The 20,483-nt window shown below is 37.3% G+C and overlaps 1 protein-coding gene and 1 non-coding gene across 2 annotated transcripts in view; one reads left to right on the forward strand and one right to left on the reverse strand.

Annotated features, from left to right (window-relative positions):
* DKK2 (dickkopf WNT signaling pathway inhibitor 2) overlaps positions 1–20,483 on the forward strand; it is a 103,993-nt gene that overhangs the window by 38,684 nt on the left and 44,826 nt on the right. The window lies entirely within an intron of this gene.
* On the reverse strand, positions 10,825–10,939 carry LOC125164975 (U5 spliceosomal RNA). The gene has a single exon (XR_007151886.1). It is a non-coding gene; the product is annotated as a U5 spliceosomal RNA (small nuclear RNA).

Genomic DNA, 20,483 nt, shown 5'->3' on the forward strand with positions numbered 1-20,483 from the left:
GGATGATTGTTTATTCATTCATTCATCCATTCATTCAGCCACTCATTTAACAAACATTTATTGAGAGCCTACTGTGTGTCAGGCCTGTGCTGGAGTTTAAGACGTAGAAATAGCTAGTGCGATGAGTATAGGTATTCTTTGTAATTGAAAGGAAGAACTGAGACTAATGCAGAGGCATTACAGATTCAAGCTTGCATTTTTCATAGATTGAATATTTCTAAAAATCAGAGATTTCATAAAAATAATGGGCCATTTTGTGTTATAGAACTTTCTAGGCACGGTCTAAAGGTAAAAATGTGCTAATTTGTAGGGAATATTTAACATATGATAGTTGGTGACACGTTCTATGCTTCCTCTCAACCCAGTGATTTATTTTTAAAGTCACATATAATTTATTATTAGTCAAATTAAAATGAGCTTTTCAGAGCTAATCTTGGCCTAAAGAGAAAGCTAAACTAGGTGTCAGACAGACATTCTTCAGAGAAGCAGGAAACAAACCTACCAATTGTATTGCTGTCACACCTGCCTAAGAAAGGAGAAAACCCATATTGTGCAGCTGTTTTCCCCCCTTTCTGCTAGTTTTTAGACTTGCAAAACAAGTCACCAAGGGAACTATGAAAACCTGTTTCCAGCCCATGACCTAGTAATTTTGTGTGTGAGGTTAATCACCAGACATTGCCCTTTCTTTGATGTCTTGGAGTATGAAGGTAGTTGTGGCCTCCACGATCTGTCAACTTCAACACCCACGTGATTTCATAGTTTACCTTAGAACTTTGGCCTCAAAAGAACTTCATTCAAAAAACTTTCTTTAGAACATACTAAACTTACAGTCTGCTCTCTATGAGAATTGTTCAGTTACTTTTCCTAGAAATAGAATGGAATCCTTATCAGGACATTTGAAACAAGAAATCTCTAAATTTATACTTTTTCCCCCCTACATTTGTAGATCGTGTCTTCCATAACTCAAATCATAGGCTATTTTTAAAATCTGATCTACAGATTATTGTAGATGGGGCCAGCTTTGCATAGGAACACTCACCACTTAAGAGATCATGTGACTTTGAAGATCCAGAATGACAAATATACTTTGTCTCTGTACATTCTATTTAACTTTCAAGTGAAAGATTTCCAAAGTAGACCTTCTTTGGTTTTTAATTCTCCAGGACTACTCCCCACACCCCTTTTAAGATCTCTCAATATCACAGAATTAAGGGTTTGGAACAGATATTCACATGGCTAAGTAAAAATGTAGAAGTAATTTTTTTTTTAATTTCTCATGACAAAAGGGTGCTTAAAGGTACAGAGAGTCTTATTCCTCAGTGACCTCATTCTATATGTGAGAATGATATGTTTTCCCTCCAACATTATGTAGGATTATGAAAATTCATGTTGGTGAATTTATTTTTTGAAGACTCGTCCAGCAAAAAGTGAGTAAGAATAAAATAAATTCTTTCTCTGTATTTTATTTCATGAAAAACAGTAGATCAAACATCCCTTGACATTTGTATCTAAACTGAAAATGAAAAAAAAAAAACTGAGACAACAAAGAGGACATTGGTGAAATTTCTGAGATAAAGTTTAATTTCAACTTATACATTCTTATAAGTAGGAAAAATATTTTCAGGACTCTAATCAATATATTTACAATAATGTCTTTAGTGAGACGAAATTAAAATAAAAGGATTAACAAAAAACTATATATTTTAATTCCTGAATCAGTAATTCTGAAAGATATAATTTTAGAAAATGAAATTAGAACTATAATTAATCTTACTATAACATTTCATATTGTTAAATTCTGGAAACATAAAAAAGGAGATAAATTGGATTATAGGAAATGAATATTTAGGTAATAGTTCTGGTATTATATATAATTAATACTATTAATGGTATTAATATCTATAACAAATGAAACGTACTTTTGATAAAATAATATGCCAGTCTTGGAAATTTTTCTGTAGCAGAATAACAGCATATTTTAGTACAAAAATGAATGGGGAACTAAGAGCTACCCTTTCCCTAAAGCCCTAAAACCTTTTAGGCAGAGTTGACTGCATGTGCCCATGTGTTGGTCAAACAGGAGCCCTTGTAAGTGCTTGCTGTAGGTTCAGATGTGCAAGACAGTCCTCAGAGGGGTTCCAGTACTTCAAAGGAGAGCAGCTGGGGGCCAGATGGGGCCAGCGGTAGCCCGGAAAGAGTTAATTTGATAGGTTCCCTAGCAAGGTCTTATTTTTCCCTGGTTATTCTCCCATTTACACAAAGAAAGTTATGGCACTGAATTATAAAAGAGAGAAAAACAGGATTGGTCTCTAACCCTGAAATTAGTTTGTATCTGCAATAGCTGGCCCACTGAGAATAACCCACTCTTTGAATTATTTAATTCAGAATTTTTATAAACTTTAATTGTGAACTTGCCATTAGGATCGTTTGTATGCGTGTGTGTGTGTGTGTGTGTGCGCATGTGTGTGATTGTTTGGAAAGACTTCTTTCTGAAAGAAACGGGTATATGTGTCTAAATCCTGGACTGAAATTGTCTAAGTGGACTTTGAAAAATTATCTTAAGTGAACGTAAGCAAAATTTCGGATGTGTCATGGCCACTCTGGTCTTTGAACGTAGCCAGCAACGCATGGGCATCGCACCGCAAGCTCTGAAAACTTGACTTTTGTCCTTAAGAGATCTTAGATGGGTTGGTAACAACTCAGAGATAAAGAAAACTAAGTGGTCCCACTTGGTGAGAAGAGAGGAAGGCATGTGAACTTAATAGTGGAGAGGCTGCTAAATACAGTGTCTGCTGGCAGTTTCCATAAACCACAAAATGCTCTTTAAGTTCTTCAAACCAAATTACCTCAACCACTAGATAAGGTTTCAATGCATGATATTATTATGCCGCAGGCTTTTCTCCCCCTTCCAAGTTAATATCTTTGTTTTGATTTTGGCTGGGGAAGTTCCTTTGTTGGTCAGCCACAACATTTCCATTAACTCACATAAATTCCCCATCTCACGATGCTTGCCAGTTTTCTCCCTGCCCAAACAGGATAGATAACATTAGCAGTGTTGCGTGAAACATCTAAAATTAAAATGATTTTTCCCACAGCTTCCGACCGCTGGATTGTGAATAACTTCGGTATTATTCACAACCTTCCTAATGAAAGCAGTGAACTTGGGAATACTTTTTATTTTAACAAGGAACTAAATCTCCATGCCTGATATTAGAAATTGTTGATAAGTTTTAAAAAATAAAAGAATACCAGAGTTACTCCTGAGATTACTTTTGGATCTTGTGAAATCGTTTGCCTGCTCTGGTTGCCTAGAGCTGTGGTCACTGAGAGCTTGTATGGCTTCCCACTTCAGCTCCTAACAGCATGGAGTTACCTTGTAGGCCCCATATGCCTAATCCAGCAATCCAATCCGTCCACAATCCAAGTGGCCAACATATTCACTAAATTTCTATTGGGTGTGAAGTAAATTGGTCCTTGTGGATACTGTGGCAGTGACTACATGGGTAAAGTTAGCTCGTATTTCGTGGCTTAAATAAACTACAGAAATGAATGTATTACTGCGATGCCTAGGAACTTCCATTTATTGAGCATTTTACCAGGTATCAGGCACAGGCCAAGTACTCCACATACATCATCTCTTGAGTTACCGACAACAAACCAGTGACATGCATATTGTTTTTCAAATTTTACAGATTTATAGGTACATCTCCTTTAAACAATCTGCCCATGGGTATATTGTAACCAATAAAAGAGCCAAGATTTAAACAAGATGCCAATGGCCGTGCTCTGAACCATTACTCCATGCTATTTAATTGAACCCCAGTTAGCCAGCCTTTGGGAAGAATGGAGGAGAATAAACTTCTTTGTACTTGAACTGGTTTCAGATTCAAAAGATCTCAAGAAGAGGTACACACTGGTTCCGATCTTCAAAGCTCCTGAAAAGTCCCCCATTCAATTTATGGGCAACTCCATTTCTTTCTCAGAGGGACAGGAACACTTGGTGAGGTCTCAGTCAGACATCTTTGTGACAACAATGATAGCAATAAACCCAAAGGGTTTTTGTCTTCTGCCAGGCACTGTTCTAAGTGCTCTCCATGCAATGACTCATTCAGTCTTCACAACAACCCCATGAGGTAAGTTCTTATGTTCTGGGGGCAGGATGTAGTAGTGGGAGACTTTCCTATTCAAATATATGCATGAAGTGCTACCTACTGTATTCTCTTTTTAATGATTCACATTTCACATCAGCCTAGTAAAGTCTCTGAGAAGTTCTGCAATAAAGCAATTTATCTTTGTTTTAACCAGCATCTCAAATTTATTTATTTTTATTTTATTTTAGAAGGAGAGAGAGCACACAAGTTTGTGAGAGAGAAAGAGGGAAGGAGAGGGAGAATCTGAACCAGACAGAATGCTCAGCTCAGAGCCCAATGTGGGGCTCCATGTGGGGCTCTATCCCACGACCCTGGCATCATGACCTGAGCTGAAATCAAGAGTCAGGTGCTTAACTGACTGAACCACCCAGGCACCCCCCCCCCCCAAATTTACTTTAATATACACTCCCATATCCACTAACACTTATTAACATCTCATAGAGTGCAGATTGAGGGTTGCTGTTCCAGATCTTCAGTAATAGCCCAAATGCAGAAGCAAACCCTTGGGCAAATGTTCAATGGCCAGGAGGTGGGGAAGAGACAGCAGGTGTGGAGAGATGTTATTCCAGCAATTCTAGAGTCCACAGTAGAGACACTGGGCTCAGATGAGCAAAGTAGCATTTGAGATGTCAATCAAAAAGTTGTTTGTCAATGCTGAAAAAAATTAGGAAAAGTTTGGCACTTAACTAACCCAAGGCACTTAACTAACCCCAGAAATAGTAGTATTTCTGCTACTACTTAATGTAAATCTTTCATCTAATAATATGGTGATTTCAGGATGTAGGGCAGACCAGCATTATACATGTAACTGCGGATAACAGGATCAATTTGTTCAAGCTGAGATAATCTTGTTACATTTACCGGTAAGAATTGTTGGTGTTTCATAACCTGCTGCTTATCTTGGAACTCTGAGGAAAGTTTGGCAAGTGACTTAGATTCAAAATCTGGTCACCTTGCTGGCTCCATGGGATCAGTTTATAGTTTAGTGTTAGGATGGAAACAAAACAGAATGATGCAAGGTTCATGGAAACAAAAGGAGAGAGGCTCCAAGGGGCAAAGGGAGTGAGGGAATTAATTGTCACTGGAGTTCAGGGTTTGGAGCTGAGGATGTTGGTCAAATGGTTATGAGGGCTTTGAAAAGTTAAAGCCCCAATGATGGATAGAATTTGGAGAAGTACAGATTAGGAAACGTAGTATTTTGATGTGTATGTGTGTGTGTGTGTGTGTGTGTGAGAGAGAGAGAGAGAGAGAGAGAGAGAGAGACAGAGAGAGAGAGAGACAGAGAGAGAGGGAGAGAAAGAGAGAGAGAGAGACAGGTCAGGCCAAAACACACACACACACACAAAAAAAAAAAACACAAAAAAATCAGTATGGAAGAAAAGCACTGTAGCAAATTGAGCCTGTGTTCTAGGGATTGCAATCACTCGACCTGGCTTCATGGAAGTGCTTGCATGAAATTTCAGACAAGTAGGTTAAAATCAAGTTATGGGGTTCTTTGAAGGCCAGGCCAAAAGAGAGCCCTTTAGGTTCTTGAGCAGTGGGATGACATAAAAAATAGTGTCTTAGGAAGAATCACCTAGTGGTTCCAGGTGGGGTTACCTGGAAAGAAAGAGAGAAGGCAGAGGGCCATGCAGCTGGCCCAGGTACCAGAGCAGCATGATGAAGACATGTATTCATATTGCAGAGGAATGGAACTAAAAGAAAAGGTTTGAAAGATATCTGAGTATAAGGGTGAAGACAGCCATGAGAGATCGCAGGTGTACAAACCTGGATGAGTCCTAAAATGGAAGCTGAAATAATTGAATCTGAACCTCACTTTATATGTTACATCAATTTTGTCAACATACTGAATAATTATACTATAAATATATATAAAGTCATTGTTTCATATCAAAAAAGTAACATCTCAATAATTGTAGAATTTCTTTTCACAAAGGAGGTTTCCTAATCCATTGCAAAAAAAAGAAATGTGCTCTCTGATAATTTGTGAGGCCACATTAACTGTTTTACCCAAGTGTTTATGCACCATGGGTTATATTGGAAGGGCATTTTTCCTCTGTATAAATTCTATACTCACATAGGACAAAATTTTTTAATCTAGAAAAGAATCTGATGCCTTTCCTATTTAGCATCCTACCTTCAAAGTCTGTGCTACAGATTTCAGCTTCCTTGTCGTCATTTTCTTCCTATATGTCCAGAAGGAAAAAAAAAAAAAGGAGACAGACCTTTTTTAATTTAAGCATTGGATATATTTTCCCCTTCTTTCTGATCCCTCATCAACCTATTCAGTGCCTTGGGAGGCAGACCTGCAAAAGTGTGTCATGGGCACCCTTGCCTGTGGTTCCCAGTTTAGTTTGACCATCAGAAAGGAGTAGCAGGAGACTGAATGATGGGAGGAGTTTCAGTGGTATGTTGGAAAGAGCCAATGTTGCCAAGTCCGCTTTCAGTGACATCATGTTGCCAGTGTGCAATCAGCCATGATAGGAGAATTTATACCATGGAAATGAGCAAATATTACAAATCAGGGTTTTCAATGTTGGAAAATCAGGTTACCAGCATACCACTAGAAGAGTGTGGGTCCAGGTATTTATACTTTTCATTCTTTCTGTTTCCCAGCCATCTAAGTTGACTATGTACCTCCACCAAAGGTGTGTGGAAGGGACTCTCTCCATATAGCAACACTATTCCATCTTCTGTAACAAGTGCTTCCTCTTCAGGCTTACAGGAAATAATGGTTTCCTGCTCTGCTCACCTCAGACTACTATACCACTTTCTGTTTCTCTAAACCTGCAGCATCCAATATGGTAGCCACTAGCTACATGGGGCTATTGGCCACCTGATGGTGTGACTAACATAATAGGATAACTGATGAATTTATGTTTTTATTTTATTTGGTTATGATTAACTAATATTAAAATTTTAGAAACAAACAGTATAAAACATTTTTTCATTAAATACAACCTTGTTGTTTTGGTAGGACTTCATTTTACTTGAGACATTATTTGAACTGAGATAGGCTTAAATATATAATACACACCAGATTTCAAAGACTTCACATGAAAAAAGAGAAACACATGTAATAACTTCTTTATATTTATTACATATTAAAATAATATTTTGGCTATGTTGGGTTAAACAAAATTTATTATTAAGAATAATTTTACCTGTTTCTGTTCACTTTTTTAATGTGGTTACTAAAAAATTCCAAATAATGCCTCCTACTATTGGCGTTTTCTTCTCTAAACCTTGCCCATACTACTGAATATAGCCCTTTTTTATTCTTTTCAAATACACAGTTTAAATATACCATCAGTTTCTGACTGTTGGACCCAACTAATACCACCCTGCCACCAAAACAATAAAAAATAAGAAAGAAGAAAGAAAGAAAGAAAGAAAGAATAAAGAAAGAAGGAAAGAAGAAAATTTTAAAAATCTGTGATTCGTTTTATTCTTTATGAGCTAAATTACCACTCTATTTTTTAAATTATTTTAGAGAGAGAGAGAGAGAACACAAGTAGGAGAGGGGACAGAGGGAGAGAGAGGCTCCCTCTCAAACAGGCTCCATGCTTAGTGTGGAGCTTGATGCAGGGCTCGATCCCATGACCCTGGGATCATGACCTGAGCCAAAATCAAGAATCGCTAAACCAACTGAGCCACCCAGGTGCCCCAGAACTCTGTTTTTAAAGAGAAAATAAACAAGTTTGTTGGAGGGATATATTTAGTGGGCACTATTAGCTAGGTGACACTTAGCTTCTAACGATGTTTCCTAAACAATTTTTATGGTGAGGTCTAGTGGAGTAATCCTCAAAAATGTTTCCCAAATGTCAGGAAATATTAATAATGCTGAGTAGCTATCATATGCTAGACAATTTTTGGATAAATTGTTTAATTCAACTCTCTCAACAATCCTGAGAGATAGGACTGTTTTGAGATACCCTCATTTTACAGACCAGGAAACTGAGGCATGGAGAAGTTACTTGCCCACGGTTCGTAAACATGGAGGCCAAAATCAAGCCCATATTTCTTGATCTTTATAGCCCAGGATCACTCTAGCACACCAAATAAGAGTTACTCCTTACTCTACGGCATCTTAAAATTTAGAAGGGCAAGTTGTTGATTATACTAGGTCTTGATCTTTAAGCTTTCCTTGCAATGTATATGGTCTTTAGCCTCCTTTTCCCTCTTACCCAACCTCGCAGACCACATTGCACTTCTTTTGCCCCAAGGGGAACTATTTTCAAACAGCCCTAGGAAAGACCATAGCTCACAACACTTCCATGAAAAGTTGCGTCTAGGGGTGGCTTGTCAGGTCACTTGCAGGAAGGAAGAGCCAGAGGTTTGGTGAAATAAATCAGGCCAATTTGCATTCTGCTGAGTCCAGCCCCATCCCCAGCCACTATCTCATCCCCTCCTGCTCTTGATCCTTATTCAGAGTCCTATGTGGACCCTTAGTCTTGCTTCCCTTTAATGAGAATGGAAAAGGGTGTAACAGAGGCTCAGAGATGGAAACTGTGCCCAAGTCACAAAAGAGACAAAGGTCTTCCATTTGGGGTTGAAGATGTCACAGTGCTACCTCCTATTCATATTTGCAGTCTATGCATAATTTGATCCTCCTGCACTGACTCCAACTTACAGTGTAATTCTTATTGGGAGTTTTAAAGTGATGTTTACACACATGTTAGCACTTGTTGCCCTGGACTTCACGTATCCTCCCTTGCTAAATGGGTGTGAAATAAAAATATTTTTTTAAATGGAGGTAGGGACTGTACTTGAACCCATGTTAATTCCGGAATTGTGCACAGCTGTGTGACATTAAACTCTAAAAAGGAAATTATAGGAGCCTACAGGATCACTGCAAAATTGGTTATGGTTTTGGACTTCTTGTTTAGTGCAAGAAATCCTTTGGGTGCATAATAAATACCGACCATCTGATTAAATGTAACAAAGCAAGGGCTGCTTCCTCTTCTACCCATTTTACTGTTTAGCCTGATCTAGGATGACTGTGTGACCACCTAGATACCTTCTCATCTAAGCTCTTCTGAAGATGAACATAGAGGCAATGTTACCTAGGATTAAAAGCTGAGCTAAAATGAGGCAGTTGTGAGTTTAGCCATGTTACTTAAATGCTGCAGGATGGTGGGCTAGCTCCTCTTGACACCCCAATTTCCTTATCTGCAAAAAGAGGGTAGTGTCATATCAGTTAGGGTTCTTCAGGTGCAAGCAACAGAAACCAACTCTTAAGTAACTGACACAAAATATTTTTTAAAAGGGAACTTATTGTTATAATACGAGGTAGCTGAAATAATCCAAGGAAAGAATGAATTAGGCCTCAGAAGAATATGAAGTGATGGAGTGCCAGAGGTCTGGAAAGCAACACTTTATGGGCATTATTAGGGCACCTTGACCAGAATGGGAGAACTCTTACCTAATTTCATCCTTTGGCCTTTCTACTCAAGATGCAAATTCCCTGAAAGAGTCTGCAGGGTCTGGTTGGGGTCCTGCGTTCCTTCCTTTGGCCAAGGGAGGGCAGGAGAAAGTAGGGTGTCTTGACCAACAAACTGCAGTAAGAGAGACTGAGTTCTTATATAAAACATCAGGGTGCTGTTACCATGGAAAGAAATGTGGTATTGAGCAAGCAAGAGAAATGAAGTGTCTTACAGACTCTTGACTTCTAGAATCATTATGCCATTCAAATGAGATCATTGACTTAGGTACACACAGTGTACATATAAGTTGTCAATTAAGATGATTTAAAAATTGTTATTAGGAAAGAGTTCATAATCCAGTATACTCTACTAAGAATGATCATGTTTTCAAAGAGCGTATTTTATACACACACACACATAGACACAGACACACACAGCAGTCCCTTAGATTTTACTAATGGGACATTGTAGCAATTTGCTATCTAACTAGATGGAGATACAGGGAAAACAAAATAAGTAGTAATTATATCCCAAATAGTTAGCATGCAATTATTTAATTCAAAAATCTGCCTTTGCTATTTCAAACACAAGCCAACAATAAATCCCACGCCATCTATTTTAGTTATGGTAAATCATAGTCGTATGTGGTCATGATTATGGCTAATTGTGGGATAAAGGATTTAATTTTAGAGTATGAATGAAGTACACTCTTGTTGACATTTATGCATGACAGTCTGAGAACAATAGGGGAAGAGCTAACAGCTATGTGATATAAATTCCCCAACAGGGAGAATAATAAAGAACATTTGAATCAATGATTCTGATTCTTAATGATGGTACTGATGATTCTGGAAGCTTGAACTCTCCATATTTAGAATATACCAGCTGCTTCAAATTAGAGAGACTGTAGACTCTTCCGACACACATTGTTGTGTGTGTGTGTGTGTGTGTGTGAATTAGTCTCACTGATATGTGCAAACAGAAAATCTAGAATACTTGCTTTCCTGAAATAGTTTATGGAGGAATATATTCTGTGGTACATTGCTATGCCATACTAAGATTGGTAATGTACATTGAAATTTGTAACTTTTTAAAGAACCTTAAGAGAGAATCTAGTAACATTTGGCCTCAAATTGCTTGGGACTGCATGACATCAGGAACTTAAAAGGAACCAACTCTGATTTTTTTTTTTATTTAAACTTCTGCTTTCACTTCACAACAATGTCTCCCATTAAAACTAAACAATTAGCGCTGTCAAAGCAAGGCCTCAAACAATTAACATAAGACTCAAAGTTATTTCCCTCATCATAAATCTTCAGTAACAGGCAAAATATGTATACAATATGAAGAGGAACAGAGTATGCCCTCTGCTTCCATAACACATCCCCATTAAGAAAAACTCCTCTACACTGACGGTAGGTATTTAGTGTCACAATATAGCTCCTGCAAAAACTTTTCAGGGAATTCTGTAAATAAATACGAGTTGAAAGAAATTTAAAATAGTACCATTTTATAATTGTACTGTGTGCAATACACTGTGGGTATTAAACTGAATCTGAGTCACCACCCTTTCCATTATGGGAAGTTCTTAAAATTCACACAGTGCCTCCATCAGGCGGTGAGGGGGAGGAGACTTAGCTAACGACTCAGGTTGTGTCCCCATCAGAGACTCCGGTTGAATTTGTATATTTGTATATCTGACTGAGATTTCTTTCCTTCCTTCCATCCTCCTTCCCACTCTCCCTTTCTCTCTCTCTCTCCCTCTCTCTTTTCTTTCTTTCTTTTGGTTAAACGTGATATTGTAGAATCACATGCAATTGTAATAAGTGACATAGAGAGATCCAGTGGACCTTTTGCCAAGTATCCCACAGTGGTAACATCTTGCAGAAGTATAGTGCAATACAACCAGGGTTTGACATTGATGTGAGTCAAGATACAAAACATTTCCATTCTGCAATTATCTATCATGTTGCCTTTTATAGTCCCGGATACTTCTCTTCTGCCCTAATTTTGTCACTTTAAGAATGTTTCATAAACAGGGGCACCTGAGTAGCTCAGTCAGTTAAGTGTCCAACTTCAGCTCAGGTCATATCTCGGGGTTCATGAGTTTGGCCCTGCATCGGGCTCTGTGCTGACAGCTCAGGGCCTGGAGCCTACTTCGGATTCTATGTCTCCCTCTCTCTCTCTCTCTCTGCTCCTCCCCCACTAGTTCTCTCTCTCTCTCTCTCTCTCAAAAATAAATAAAACGTTTAAACAAAAAAGAATGTTCCTTAAATGGATTCATGCACTATATAATATTTGGGGACTGGCTTTTCTGACTCAACATAATTCTCTGGAACTTCATTAAGAGGCTGTTGTGTGTATTAATAGTTTATATTTTCATTGCTGGATAATAGTTCATGGTATGGAATACCAGTTTGTTTAACAATTTACCCATTGAAAGACATCTGGGTTTGTTTCCCATTTTTTTCAATTAAGAATAAAGCTGTTTGGGAATGCAAGCTGGTGCAGCCACTCTGGAAAACAGTATGGAGGTTCCTCAAAAAACTAAAAATAGAACTACCCTACAACCCAGCAATTGCACTACTAGGTATTTATCCAAGGGATACAGGTGTGCTGTTTTGAAGGGGCATAAGCACCCCCATGTTTATAGCAGCACTATCGACAATAGCCAAAGTATGGAAAGAGCCCAAATGTCCATCGATGGATGAATGGATAAAGAAGATGTGGTGTATATATATATATATATATATACACAATGGAGTATTACTCGGCAATCAAAAAGAATGAAATCTTGCCATTTGCAACTATGTGGATGGAACTGGAGAGTGTTATGCTAAGTGAAATTAGTCAGAGAAAGACAAAAAAATTATATGACTCCACTCATATGAGCACTTTAAGAGACAAAACGGATGAACATAAGGGAAGGGAAACAAAAATAATATAAAAACAGGGAGGGGGACAAAACAGAAAAGACTCATAAATATGGAGAACAAACTGAGGGTTACAGGAGGGGTTGTGGGAGGGGGTATGGGCTAAATGGGTAAAGTGCACTAAGGAATCTACTCCTGAAATCATTGTTGCACTATATGCTAACTAATTTGGATGTAAATTTAAAAAAAATAAAAAATAAAACAAGTTAATAAATAAATAAAAGAAAGAAAGAAAGATCTCCCACTGACTAATGAATTAAAATACATAAAATATGATTAAATATGTAGGTCATTAAGGTTCTTTAAAAAAAAACCAGACAATACAAAGGGGGAAAAGAAAGAAAAGTCGTTGTTCACCTTTGGAAGATGCAAGGTCACCGATTCATTATTTTGAAAGCTGGTTAATACAGAATGAATTTATCCACCTTTTCTTGTACCAACGGAATCCCAGGGTAACCAAATATGTCTTGAGAAGTTTCTCCTCATAATTATGTTCTAACTTATTAAGTGAAAGAGATATAATTAGAATACCACCATTTTGCAGTCCTTAATGAGTTGATGGATTTAGATAATTAATACATGTTTGAGAGGCATCAATGCTTCCTCATGGAAATACATAAAACTACCTCTGAAGTATTTTTGCAAGGAAATATAATGTAAATATGATTAGGTCCATAGACCTAAACTTCCAGGTTTCAGGAAATACAAGAGTCAGAGAGACTCTTGCTGTATGATTCCAACAGAAAAATTCAAAATGTCATGAACTCAAACAAATGACTGTTTCTTTAACATATAGATTGTAAAGGAAATAAAAATAACCATTTAAAATTGAGAGACATAAAAAACATATCTACCAATTACAATATGTGAAATCTTTTGGTCTTTTGATTTGAACAACTTGAGACAACTGGCAATATTTGAACATGAACTGTGGAGTTTGCTAATATTAAGAAGTTTAGTTTTTTAGTGTGGTAATGGTATTATTAAGACTCTGTCTTTTAGGTATATGTAGTGAGTATTTCTGGATAAAATTATATGCGGACTGGGATTTGCTTCAAAATGAAATCTAGAAAGATAAGTATGGATATAGATGAAACAAAATGGTCCTTAAAGTGATAATTATTGAGTCTGGGTTAACAGGCATATGGCATTAAATTATATTCTTTTTATATACATATCATAATTTTATTTAAAATTATTATGTGTTATATAATATACAACATTATAATTTTATATAATCTCTTTGTATTAGATAGTCTTTATAATAAAATATTTTAATTAAAATATGAAAAAAAGAATAAAGCTGCTACAGATACTTGCATACCAATGTTTACAGCAACTTTATTTCCAGTAGCCAAGAGGTACAAACAACTCAAATGTGCACCAACATATAAACGGGTAAACAAAATGTAGTACATGCATAGCATAAAATATTATTCAGCCTTAAAAAAGAGTGAAATTCTGATACATGCTACATCATGGATGAACCTTGAAAACATTATGCTATATGAAATGAGCCAGAAACAATAGGACACGTAGTGTATGATTCCACTTACAGGATTATCTAAAATAGGCAAATTCCTAGAGAGAAAAAGGAGAGTAGAGGTTACCAGGGATTGAAGGGGAGAGGAAAATGGGGGGTTCTTGTTTAATGCTAATGGAGTTACTATTTGGGATGATGAAAAAATTCTGGAAATGGATAGTGGCAATGGTTGCACAATACTGCGAATGTACTTTATGTCACTGAACTACACACTTAAACATGATTCAAATGGTTAAATTTTATACAATTGCTGTGTAAGCACTTGTACCCAGGTTTTTGTATAAGCAGAAGTCTTCATTTCTCTGAAATAAAAGCCCGGGAGTATAATTGCTGGGTCATATGACAGTTGCATTTTTATCTTTTAAAGACATTGCTAAACTATTGTCCCGAGTACCGTGCCATTTAAATTCCCATCACCAATGTGTGAGTGATCCATTTTCTCGGCATCTTCACCAATATTTGGTACTGTCACTAATTTAAAAAAAAAATTTAACCATTCTGATAGGTGTGTGCTGATATCTCGTTATTTTTTTTTTAATTTTTTAACGTTTATTTGTTTTTGAGAGACAGAGACACAGCGTGAGTGGGGGAGGGGCAGAGAGCGAGAGGGAGACACAGAATCCAAAGCAGCCTCCAGGCTCTGAGCTGTCAGCACAGAGCCAGACGCGGGGCTCAGACTCACAAACAGTGAGATCATGACCCAAGCCGAAGTAGGACACTTAACTGACTGAGCCACCCAGGCACCCAGCTCATTGTGGTTTTAATTTACAATTCCCTAAGAACTAAAGATGTTGAATATCTTTTCAGATGCATTCTGTCATCTGTATGTTTTCCTAGGTGAAATGCTTCTTCATGTCATTTGCCTACTCTCAAATCGAATTGTTTGCTTGTTTATTACTGAGTTTTGAGAGTTCTTTTAAAAAAATCTTTTTTTAAAATGTTTATTCATTTTTGAGAGAGAGAGAGAGAGAGAGAGTGAGCAGAAGAGGGAAACACAGAACTCTAAGTGGGTTCCAGACTCTGAACTGTCAGCACACAGCCCGACGCCAAACTTGAACCCAGGAACCCTGAGATCATGACCTGAGCCAAAGTCGGATGCTTAACCGAGTGAGCCACTCAGGCGCCCCTTGAGAGTTCTTTATATACTCTGTGTACTAGACCCTTGTCACAGATGTAATTTTCACATTTTCTCCTACTCTGTCACCTGTCTTTGAATTTCATAGAACAGAGTTTTAAAAATTTTGATGATGTCCATTTATCATTTTTTTCTTTCTGTGAATTATGTTTTGGTCAAGTCTAAGAACTCTTTGCCTAGTCCTAGATCTCAAAGATTTCTCCTGCTTTTGTTTTTCTTAGAAGTTTTATAGTTTTATAATTACATTGAAATCTGTGATTCATTTTGAGTTAAATTTTGTATAAGGTGGAGGGGTTCCTGGTGGCTCAGTCTAAGTGTCCGATTTCAGCTCAGGTCATGATCTCATGGCTTGTGGGTTCAAGCCCCACGTTGGGCTGTGCTGACAGCTCAGAGCCTGGAGCCTGCTTGGGATTCTCTCTCTTTCTCTCTCTCTCTCTCTCTCTCTCTCTCTCTCTTCCCCTTCCTGCTTATAACCTCTCTCTTTCAAAAGTAAGTAAATATTAATTTTTTTTTAAATTTTGTATAAGGTGTGAGATTTTGGTCAAGGCTATTATTCCCCCCCCCCCCCCCATGGATATCCAATTGCTCTTGTACCACTTATTGAAAACACTATCTTTCTCCACTGAATTTTTTTGATTGCCCAAAAATGATTCTCTTTCCTCCCATCCTCCTTTCTTTTTGGCTACTGCTTAACATACTCTACATAATCTCATTGTGGCTGGCTTTTCTTTGTGTAGACTAAGGTTATGGCACCTTTATGCTATGAAGTTGGATGCTCAACATGTACATGGAAGGCATAAATTTACATTTTCTTCCATATTTACAAAATAACCACACCAGCATATTACTGGTCCAGTTATGTACTTTCGTAGTTGTCATGTTTATTAACGTGCAAAAGAGAGAAGGAAACAAATAGTACATTTTAGTCCTCCCTTTGTTATACAATGTACCCAGTGTCAACAGCACCAATTAGTCTTGGTTTATTCCTGTTCTGCCATATTAGGAAGCCCAGAAACTAGGGAATGAGGCACAGGAGACTTTCCAGTCAACAAAAGTGGTGATGAGAACAGTGACGTATGCAAACAGATCCTGTACCTTCCACTGTCCTTCTCTCTCTCCCTCCCTGAACAAAGTAGACAGATCTTCGCTTTTGAATAAGGTTTTGAATATTTATTGTGTAGGTTGTAATATAAGAATTACAAAATGTGTCATTAGAGTGTTGAAATTGTTGATAATAATTCATTGATTTGCCCCGTATTTATTGAGTATATCAAAATTTCCCTAATTGCTGTTATAACCCTAAAGAAAAAAAAATTGTAAGTTTTGGTGTCCAAGAATTTATAATTTACCTGAAGACATGAGAATATACCTAAAACATAAATATGTTAAATATGTGCCATATAAAGGGAATGAATGATAAATGATGGTTAAAAACAAAAATAGTTCAGTGAAGAGGAAAAGTCTCTTTGGTTGGGAATGGATGTGGGAAAGAATCACTGAGCAATGAAGATGGGTTTTGCAGTAAACTTCAAAGTGGAGACAGGATTTCAGATAGTTAAAGACCATGAAGGATGCAAAGGACAGTGAAGATGATTACCCTAACAAAGATTTGGTGTCAAGAAAACAGGGCTCCTCTGTTTGGGGGATGATAGACCAGTTTTGACATTTTGGTTCAAAAAGTAGGAGATTCAAATACAAAGGGAATAAATGCATGGTAACACAATTTGAATGCAGTGGAAAGATGCCTATTTGTACCTGGACCCTATACTCACAACATCTCCCAAAAACATTCAAAGATTTAGGCTTTAAATAGGATGGAAGAATGTTTTCATTTGTGTAATTGCTTTTAAAGATTTTAGACTGAATAATGGATAAAATGTAGTGGTTGGTAAGAAAAATCTTTATTTTCCCAATAAGAGCTAAAAATATTTGTTTGCATAATTTGTCAGCATGAAATCACAATAATTTTGTTGCTAATTCAGTTCACTTTTGAAAAAATTCAGGCCAGGGGCATCTGGGTGGCTCCATCGGCTAAGTGTCCAACTTTGGCTCAGGTCACGATCTCTGGATTGGTGAGTTTGAGCCCCCAGTCGAGGCTCTGTGCTGACAGTTCCTTTGCTATACTCTGATTCTATCCATTTCCCCCATATAGGCTGACTGATAACAGCAGAGTCAATCAACACTTTAAATAATTTTTTTAATATGAAATTTATTGTCAAATTGGTTTCCATACAACACCCAGTGCTCATCCCAAAAGGTGCCCTCCTCGATACCCATCACCCACCCACCCACCCCCCATCAACTCGCAGTTTGTTCTCAGTTGTTTTTTTTTAAATTTTTTTAACGTTTATTTGTTTATTTATTTATTTTATTTTTTTTTTTGGGACAGAGAGAGACAGAGCATGAACGGGGGAGGGGCAGAGAGAGAGGGAGACACAGAATCGGAAACAGGCTCCAGGCTCTGAGCCATCAGCCCAGAGCCTGACGCGGGGCTCGAACTCATGGACCGCGAGATCGTGACCTGGCTGAAGTCGGACGCTTAACCGACTGCGCCACCCAGGCGCCCCTAACGTTTATTTATTTTTGAGACAGAGACAGAGCATGAACGGGAGAGGGGCAGAGAGAGGGAGACACAGAATCTGAAACAGGCTTCAGGCTCTGAGCTGTCAGCACAGAGCCCGACGCGGGGCTCGAACCCATGGACCGTGAGATCATGACCTGAGCCGAAGTCGGACGCTTAACCGACCAAGCCACCCAGGTGCCCCATGTTCTCAGTTTTTAAGAGTCTCTTATGCTTTGGCTCTCTCCCTCTCTAACCTTTTTTTTTTTTTTTCTTCCCCTCCCCCATGGTCTTCCATTAAGTTTCTCAGGATCCACATAAGAGTGAAAACATATGGTATCTGTCTTTCTCCGTAGGACTTATTTCACTTAACATAACACTCTCCAGTTCCATCCACATTGCTACAAAAGGCCATATTTCATTATTTCTCATTGCCACATAGTATTCCATTGTGTATATAAACCACAATTTCTTTATTCATTTAAATAATTTTTAAATTGTTATATGCTGCATTGGCAAAATTATGAGCAGATATTTTTCACACAATTGTGATTTCAATTGAGCAACATGTACAGGACTTGGAGTCCTGACCTGGATTGAATTCTTGTTCATGTCACTTGTCATCTTTGAGTGGGGAGATAATAATAGCATTTTTCTCATATTGTTGTGATAAGGATAAAATGAAACCATGTATGTGTGTGTGTGTTTTTTTTAAAGAAAATTGGTAGACTGTTAATTTAATAATATTAGGTAATAAACTTCATGATGGTCTGGACTACTTCTTATATATCTTGGGATTTTCCAAGTGCCCTGTGTACTACCTGGCATGTAGCACCTCGTTATTTTTGGTAGCATTATTGAAAATAGCAACAGTACTACAGCACATTTATTTGCCTTTATGCATAGAATCTGGTTAACAGGCTTGTTGATGGATAAATAAATGTCCTATGAACTTATTTACGAAGAATTTAGCATACATTTATCTTATTTAATCACAGTCAATCATCTAGAATAGAGAAGTCAAATTCCTTGTGTCCAAAATTATGACTTGTTATACTTGTTATACTTCTGATATGATATATCGTGTAATGCTGAGTAAAAGTCAAATTACATTTCCTCCATTGGCTTCACTTTAAGTTTAAGCAGATGTCATGCATGATTTAATAGTCAGGATATAACACGCAGAAAAGTTAAAAAGTTTAAGCTTAGAAGGTTCAAGCCTAAACATTTAAACTTACTTTGTGATAACATATAGACAGGTATAATGTTTATATATGTGCACATAACTATATCTTGAGGTTTATATCTATATATGTAAATGTGTAGATGTATAGGTACTGTAGATACACAATCATATAGTCTAAGTTGAAATGACTCCTAGTGCCTCAGAATGTGCTGAGTTTCAAATCACATTGAAACAAAATGAACATGTGTAGCTGTACAGCAATTGTCGTGCTAAAATTAAAACTATTTCAGAGTTCATATAGCATTCCAGATGAGAGAAGCTTTCTTTAATATAGACTGGTGTAGCAGAAACCAAAATACATGCAGCAGAATGAAATTTTATGTGTAGGTCTGTGGATGAGTGATTTAAGATTTATGATAATAAATTAAAGTGACTATTTTTATGAATTATCCCCTTATGAATCTATTTGACCATTTATCAAAATCTTACATGGTTAAATGTCAAGGTTTAACAAACAAACAAACATCTGGATACTATGACGGATGAGAAAGACAGAAGTGCATCTGTGCACAAGTACGGTGAGTGTAAGTTGGTAGTAAGGCTGGGAATAGCACAGCATTAGCTGAGTGTGTGACACACTTAACAGAACAGATCCTGAACACGTGCGAGCCCTTATGGTTTCGGTCAGCAACACTGTCCAACCACGACATGGGGCCCCTTCTAGGATAAGTCACGAGTGTGTAATTTACCACGGAGTGGCCTATTTATGGTGCACAGGAGGATACCTTGCTGGGTTTTTTTTTTTTTTCCACAGTCATTAAATCTTACCAGCAGTTAGAATCCATGATACTGTACAACTTTGCACAAGATGACAGCGTGCTTCCTACAGTCTTCCTGTCTTTGAAGAAAACAATATTAAGTAGTCTGACCAGACCTTGAGGAATGAGAAAAATGTGACTTTTTGAGCCAGATGAACTTGCCCTCACATCCTGGCTCTTTATTTAATTTTTCTTGGCCCACTTTTTAGTTTTTTTTTTTTTTTTCACAACAGAGAAAACAGTATGTACCTTTCATGGGCACTTTGAGTATTAAGTGCGGTAATGGATGCAAATATACAATATAATGCCCAATGTCTATTAGGTGGTCATACTCCCTCATTGTCCAACACTCTATCTCCTCTCCATTTCCTATCATTCACGGGGAAATTAAGAAAAGAATCTTAGAGTTTTATAGATTCTAAAATTAAAACCTTTACATGTTTTCTTATGGAAAATTGATGCTAATTCATACAAGAAGAATGTGATAGCTTCTCTTATGTCAGTACCTATAAAACAAGCCAGCAATGTTCTAGGAACTTTATATATGTTAATATTTGAGTACATGTATTAATAAATACCTCATCCAGTAGATATTATTATAAGTATTTTGCAGATGCTCAAAATAATCATGAGGAAAAAGTACCAACTTATTTATGTTGGCTTTATAACAAGAATGCAAGCTCTGTTGGAAGAAGACATGTTTGCCCTACTTATATTTTAAGGCACTTTGC

The sequence above is a fragment of the Prionailurus viverrinus genome, chromosome B1, assembly GCF_022837055.1.
Source record: "Prionailurus viverrinus isolate Anna chromosome B1, UM_Priviv_1.0, whole genome shotgun sequence".
NCBI classification, from domain to species: domain Eukaryota; kingdom Metazoa; phylum Chordata; class Mammalia; order Carnivora; family Felidae; genus Prionailurus; species Prionailurus viverrinus.